This window comes from Saccostrea echinata, unplaced genomic scaffold (genome assembly GCF_033153115.1).
Source record: "Saccostrea echinata isolate AGI-Se365-2 ecotype Australia unplaced genomic scaffold, CSIRO_AGI_Sech_v1 ptg000033l, whole genome shotgun sequence".
Lineage (NCBI taxonomy): Eukaryota > Metazoa > Mollusca > Bivalvia > Ostreida > Ostreidae > Saccostrea > Saccostrea echinata.
Genome location: NW_026889782.1, coordinates 4,851,946 through 4,859,980, shown reverse-complemented (window position 1 = coordinate 4,859,980; position 8,035 = coordinate 4,851,946). Strand labels below are relative to the sequence as shown.

Here is an 8,035-nt window from a genome sequence, read left to right as displayed (position 1 = left end):
TAGTTGATCCTTATGTCGTTGGTTCGAATCCAACAGTGGGAAATTGAGCCCGGTTCATCGGATGAGACCACATAAACCGAGGTTCCGTGTCGCAATACGTGCTGGCATGAAAAAGATCCCTCACTACTCAATGGCCATGAGTGACGAGTATAGGTCTAAAATTTGCAGCCCTCCACCGGCAAGTGGTGGTGTCTCCATATGAGCGAAAAATTTTCGAGAGGGACGTCAAACGGCAAACAAATATTTCTTCTCTAAATATCCTTACACCACCTTGGCACAAGAAATAGTCCTCATAAATCTTCTTTCTTTTTATTTGGTTTTATTTTATTTTTGATTTAGCAGTTTTTAAACTGAATGTTTTATAATTTTCCTTCTTTAATCCAAATATGTTTTAAAAATTAAGGTGTAGTTGACAATTTTATGTAAAGAGGATTTGAACAATTTTTTCCCAAACAAACAAGTACATCTCTTCCCGTCTGGAAAACAAACCATTACATATTACCAAAAGATTTTGATATTCTATAGTCTGCACGTCATCTCATTCTGTATCTTACCTCAAACTACATTAATATCTTAACTTTTATAAAAGAATCAACCAGAACATTTTCCCCAAACTTTTCTTCTTTTTTAACTGTTTAGATGAGTTCAACTAGTTAAAGTATATCGATATAGCAACAAATTCAAAGTTTCTGTGAAGATTTGTCTGCCACTTCGAAAAGGAAATTCGTCATAATTTCCGTTGCTTGTCATTAATGACGTAACACAGGTAGAAGTAACATACGGATAACTTCTGCCAATTAATAACAAATTCCTCAAGCAAAGTTTTCAAAATACATACAGATGCCATCGTCGCAAACCACGGCCAAAATGTACGATCCTCTCCCATTCTGGCCGTGGTTGAATGAGAAGAGAATATTTCGCAGCTCATTAAAATATTGACCAATGCGAGTAAAGCATAGTCGGATAATGAACTTTGACGCGACTTTTCAATACCAATCGCAGTATACGAAACATATCTTGTATACTGTTGATGTCAGTTGTTGATTTCAATTGCGATGGAAACAAATATTGTCATTGCTGAACATGACGTCACAACATAGAGGCGTAAATATTCAAGATTACGACACTTTTTTGTGATCAAGCAGCCACGGGCAGGAGAGAGCTGTATGCGGACTCCGGACTGTGGCTTGAGACGATGTACAGATGCATGCCAAACTGGATTAGTTGCAGTTTTTATACGAAGCACAAAATAGGCTGGATAGAGTCATCGCTTATGCGAGTCGAGGATTAAGCCGCTCATTAATTTTTCCATGGTCCGAAACTAAGCGATCATTCAAAATGAACTGGATTTTGTGCAAGCTGATTTACACCGGAACTTGTTACCTGCATTTAAATAAATACAGTTTGCAGAAGAAAGAATCATATTACTGATGCAAAATAATGATCTGTTGAATTACTTCATTTTTTTTTTTCATGTACGCAGCAATGTTAAGGCTTCCCGAAGCCCTAAAAGCGTTCAAAACAAAACGCTGCATTGCAAGGTCGGTTTTGATTTTAATTTGTAATTTACGTACTTAAGTAGGGCCAACTTATATAAAAAAAATTCTCTCGGCTATATAAAAACATATTTGTTATGATATCACATGACTTCGTTGATCACGTGACAGTCATTTATAATTTTTTTAAGTGCTTCACATAAATCGATTTGGCGCAGCTGATTAACGCAATTATTATTTACTTTTTCTTATATAAATAAACTCGTCGAATCCATGTGTTCCTGAAATGTGCTTGGGAAATGTTATACTATAACTCGGGTAAAAATATTTCACAATAAATGGAACTTACCGACAAATTCGAGGGTATTTTCCACTCAATATCGTCATCTGTATCAAAACAAAGCCATCACAAATTTTTCCCAAGCAAGATTCAGTTAGAGGGAAAACTCCTCTTCCAGATTTCCATACAAGATCTCCAATAAATTCTCATTAATTACCTGCGCCAGGCTCTTGGTATAAAACAGGGTAAATGTCAAACGTATATTTTTCGTTTATATTTGAACACGCTGAATTTTAAACAACAGTAATAAAGCAAAATATTTTAAAATATTCTGACATATAAGAATTTAAAATACAATTAAAACGCGTTTATTTTGCAATGTCTTTCTGACATTTTATATGCAGATTGAAAATAAGGTGTAAAGTTTATGACACTCTCCCCATCAAAACAGCTCAAGTTTGCAATGACTTGACGTCATTTTTAATTATGACGTCATACATTTGTAGTTCAGAGAAGTGAAGGCACAGAGTACACTGCGATATTCTACGGGAAGCCTTAACGTACCTGCGTACATGTTTATTCTTTGCGATTCTTCGTATACGAACATGTCCGTGTAACATTTTTTCTGCGTTTCTAAACTACTGGATCAGTCCATTTGCCTTGTACGAAAGGGGTGACACAATCATTTCGCGCCAAAAGTTCATAAGTAAATTATCTTTGCGTCTTTTTCTTGGATTGTTCTATTAAATAGGTGTAAAAACTTCTATGGAAATAAAGTTTACTCTTTTAACATGATTCTTAAGTTTCAGATTTTTTTATTATACCCTCGCGCAACTAGTTGCGGAGGGGATATAGCATCGCTACTGTGCGTATGTGTGTGTGTGTTAGTGTGTCCGTTACAGCTTCAGAATCAGAAATTTTTATTTAAAGTCGGATTTTTTTAACAAATAACATAAGCTCTGTAGAGCTTTTGACCGACAAGATTGATTAGTCAGGCAAGCTTTTTGATAAGCTATTACTTGTAATTCCCTTAGTTTTAAGCATTGCTAAATTAGATACAACGGGACAAAGCGGATCTTAAAATTCTTTACAAACCTGGAAAAAGCAACATAGATGCTTACTTCATATCCAGACTGAGTAAAACTGAAAATATTTCTTCAGAGCCCAATGATATATTGGTACGATTTATTTATTTTCCAATAGAGTATAACATATAGGAGACATTTTAAAATTCATTCATTGTACAATTTAAATTAGAATTTACTAGGAGGAGACTGATCTTGGCAGAGTCAGCAAATAGTTAATGAAAAAAGTTTGGATAATTACCGATTTTCTAAAATCCTCATTAACTCCCTTCCTGATTAGACCCGGATGCAAATGGATACATGTCACAAAGACATATTTTCTTTTGTTATAATCCCACCTCTGATGTTTTGAAGGTCCGTGTTTCAGACCTGTTTACTCTTACGATTTCCCTGTATTTTGTACGGATTCTGATTTCGAAATACGCCTCACGTTTTGCTATTATGAAAATACGGAAATCGAAAATCCGTTCGTTTGGATTTTAGCAGTTAGTTTTTGTTATGATCTGTCTCAGTTTGACGCTTTTTAATCGCTAAAAAAAAAGAGATAGATTTAAAACACTTTATTGATATCGGGTTGCCAAAACGCGATGGTTTAAAAGAAATGACAGAAAATCCTCGAAAGTAAGCAAGGTATGATGTTATTAAACCATGTTTTGGTAATTAAAAATGTAGTTTTTCTCTAGTAATATATGTAAAATCGATGGAAAGTAAAATCTTACTGACAATTGCCAAATCTCACTGACCAGTCTAATAAAAAATACTGAGAGACAACAGTATGGAGAAACAGGTCTGGTGTTTGGTCTGTTCCTATTTTGTATTGTTTAGTGACTTTTCGTTATCTCCATATATTTCATTGAACATTTGACAAACCTGTATTTTATCAGAGGTGTTTTACGCCATGTCTCTTCAAGCTGTATTCCCTCAATTTCAATTAAAGAACCTGTCTGTAGGGCTGCTCTAGCAGTTGAAACACCTTGTACCAATTTTATTTCCTATGTCTTCATTTCAAGAAATATCCGAAGTAATGTTATTGGCTAGTTAGCTCAGTTTTTTTTTTGTATCAAATATGGAGATAACGACCAGTAATCAAGATTAAGCACTTTACTTTTTGGTTAATTTCTAACGAGGGATAGATATTGTCAAAAGTAAATCTTTTTGATCAATGATGTTAATCAGAGATGTGTCCAATTATTCCTAATTGGTATGTATTTGTTTGTTTGTTTATTGTTTTACGTCCCTCTCGAGAATTTTTCACTCATATGGAGACGCCACCAGTTGCCGGTGGAGAGCTGCAAATTTTGTCCTATACTCGGCACTTGCGGCCATTGAGCAGTGAGGGATCTTTTTTGTACCAGCACCTACTGCGACACGTGACCCGGTTCATACGGTCTCATCCGAAGGACCGGTCTTCACGTCCCACAGTGGGATTCGAACTCGCGACGTAAGGATCAACCCCTTACTTCGCGAGTCTAGAGCAGACGCTCTAACCACTGCGCCACGCAGGCGACCCTAACTGGTATGAATCTTCAAATAAGTTTAACCATATAGGCAAATGTAATTCAAATTTAGTAATATAAAATACGCATAAATATTTCAGTATATTTAATAGCCATTTTCCAACCCATAATCACAATTTTTTTTTTAACTAAAGTTTATCATCTCCAAAACTATTGATAGATCATGTGAATGTTGTGTTAACTGCTAAGTTACCACGGAAACGGTGAATAAAATTGATTTTTTTCCCTGAAAAAATGCCACTTTTGTTGCATCATAACTACCCAAAGTCGATGTAGATTTTGAGTTTAAGTTGAATGACATATTACATAATACAATGATACATTTGATTGATATAGTAATTGTCAAAACTGAATTGAACTTTTATTATGTTACTCGAGTAAAGCCATTACAAAGATTATCAATACTGTGTTGTTGATCTATTTCATTGTAGTTACAGTAAATACATCCTTTGTATAAACATATAGAACAGTGTATACGTATATGTACTTTCCTGTTTATTTTGTACTCGGAATGTTCATCCTAAAGATTGAAACTTGGAAAATAGCAATACTGTAATTTCTGGTATATAATATTCTAGTAAACACTCTTATAAATGTTGTACTTGTTCTATATTTATGTGTAGGCTGGAGTCACAGAACAATGATGTTTTTTGTTTAACAAAGAAAACTTTTTTCCTGCTGCTTAATAACTTAACAACTTCGTACTTCCGTCATCATCATACATGTACATTATAAAATAAGATCTGTGAAATAAAATAAAAATCTTGACGTGTTAACATTTCAATTGTCAAACAGTTGTCTGATGGAAAACATTGGCCATATTAGCAAAATAGGATAATTACATTGTGGACCGTTTCAAGTATTCCTTTCATTTATTTGTAAAGTACAAGAGAGACTCTTCAACTAAAAAATGGCAAATCAGTTTATTCCAAATGCTACATTTGTTGGATTAAACAATACAAGGAACATTACATATTATGACTTTGAAGGAGAGAATGGCTACACTGAATCTGCCCACGGTGGAGATAATTATTATATCACGTCACAGGAATACTACTTTTTGCCTCACAAGTATACAGTCATAGAAGAGTGGGAAGTCCCCATACGAGGATATTTAACATTTTTCGTAGCTCTCATTAGCATATTATCCAACATTTTGCTGATTTCCGTTTTCATCTTTCGGAGTTCACGGTCTCCTACTACCATTCTTTTGACAACCCTAGCAATTTCAGACTCGGTGATATGTGTCACTATACTACCGGAAGCAATTTATTTCAACATGGCAGAAAATTACAAGAATCCCTACATGGCTTACCAATGGTGCAAAGCTAATCACGTATTGCGCGTTATTTGCCATATCTGTTCGATGATCTCAAATTGGTTAACAGCTATGCTGGGTGCACAACGATTGCTTGCTGTTGCTTTACCATTCAAATACAGAAAATTATGTAGTAATGTAGCGACATCTATAGAAATTGTAGTCATAGCTTTTGTTGCCTTCTTACTAAATCTTTCCAGAGCCTTCGGAATAAACATAAGAGAGCTTCCAAATGATACAACTTCGGATTACAATGAGTCTCTGCCTTCAGGTTGCGTAAAGCTACTTTCTATCGGGTTTTTCAAGGCTTTTGGCGATCCACTTAAATCAGTGATGATTTTTTAAATTTTTTATGGACTAATTCATCATCTCCTTCCTGTTGTCATCCTCTTCTTCACCTCTGTGACGCTGGCCTACTTTTTATTAAAACGACAGAAAATGGGAGCTACTGTTGCTGAAAGAAGGGCCAAGATCCAGAGGAGGACGGCTCTGATTTTCCTTATTATGGTTGTATTTCTGGTTGCTGAGATACAAGGTGGCATTGTATACTCCATCTATGCAGCTGAGTTAGACTTAGAAAGACTTATTTTATCAAGGAAAACTACGAGTATGTGGGGCACGATTTCAAGATTTATGTCTTTATTGAGTTATGCTTGCAATTTCTGGATATTTTTCTTGATGAGTCAGCATTTTCGTTCAATTCTACTGGATATATTTAAATCTGGACTCCGGAGAGCTCATGTCTTAAATCTGGAAGCGTTGGAGGATGGAAGCTTTGATAATGCCCAGTGCGCAAGCACAACACACAAAAATGTTAAAAGTACTCTCGTTTAATTGTTATTAGCATGTAAATACTATACATGTACCTGTACGATTATTGTCTTGGTTTTTAATTTGACACTTCTGTTATTAAAAAAAACAATGGGCCAGTTTGACGGGAAACACTATCGATTTGCAGTGAAAGAGTCGCATGGTGAAGCTTAATTACTACTTGTTATACTTTCACCTTTTTTTCTGGCAACTTTCAAATATGGTCTGAGTTTCATAAAAACTTGAAAGCTTATACATTATGGCTTGTGTGTCAATTTTAAATTGTTTTGAAATGACTTTTTGCGCATTACTTTTTATTTTCATTTTAAACAAAAATATCATTTTTTTTTTTTAACTGCCTTTGGGACAAATAAAGTATTGCTTTTTTCTGGTTGTTTGATTGGTTTTCCCCTAAAATAATTAAGTGCAGTCACTGCAGTGTTTTCATCTGCTACTACGACTGACCAGTGATTGCAAAATATTATGTTTTTTTTTTACTTTAAGATAGTGATTTCCTCGCAAATGTGGTAGCAAAAAGACCCCGGCTATTACTACTACTATTACTACTTCGCGCAAGTTTGTGCCACAGTAAATTTTAGCAGGTGATTAGTCAAGAAGCCTTAGTATTATTGAAAATTGTATTATACACTACGATACTTATTTCTTATTGATTTTGTTTGCAGTTTTTTAACTGGATAATCTATAATTTGCCTTGTTTAATCTAAATGTTTTTTAAAAATAAGGGTTTGGTTTTGTGTTCAGCCAAGTGAGACTCGTAAAAAATAAAAATCTCAATATCTTAATGAATATTTCTTGCTTACTCTTGAAAAATGACCTATGGCACCTTCCACAGGAAAACTATCTTGAGATGTATGCAGTTTGATTGTCACTTGCAGTAATAATGTACATATTACACTTGCAGGACTGCACAGCTACAGGTCTAACAACACAAGAAAACGGCATTTGTTGTATATATGCAGATAGCTGAGGTTCATAGTTACAACTGTTTGTTTTGTTCCTGGTAATTTTACGCGCACTTTCTCCGTAACTTTCTGTTTTCATCACATGGGCCTGTCCCCAATTCGAAATTTGTGGGCTGCCATTCCGGTATTAAAACCTACAGATTATCTCAGAAACGTGATGTCACTAGTGCCCTTATTACGCAAAACATTTTGAGAGATATATCTCCAAATGTTAGAATGTAGAGGTCGAATATTAAATATTGTTTATTATTACATATACAACAGTGAAATACTGATTTATTTATAGAGTAAAAGTGGTATTCTCTCAGTGTGAAAGGATCACAGAAAGTCACGATCGAATGCAGTGGTGGTTTTCATAATTAAATACTGTATTATATTTTTTTGTTCTCAATCAAATAAATACACATTATATTTAAATTTTAAAAAAAGGGAATACCTCATTAAAGAATTTTGAAGAAAATAGAATGAAACTTTTACTTTACTAATACTCCGAAAATACGGAAAGAAATCTGAATCTTAAATGTAATTTACTACTGAAATAAAGAA

General features: G+C 34.4%; 1 pseudogene; it reads left to right on the top strand.

Annotated features, from left to right (window-relative positions):
* Positions 1-5,288: 5,288 nt before the first annotated feature.
* LOC133199092 (sex peptide receptor-like) lies at positions 5,289-6,798 on the top strand (annotated as a pseudogene).
* The last annotated feature ends 1,237 nt before the right edge of the window (positions 6,799-8,035 follow it).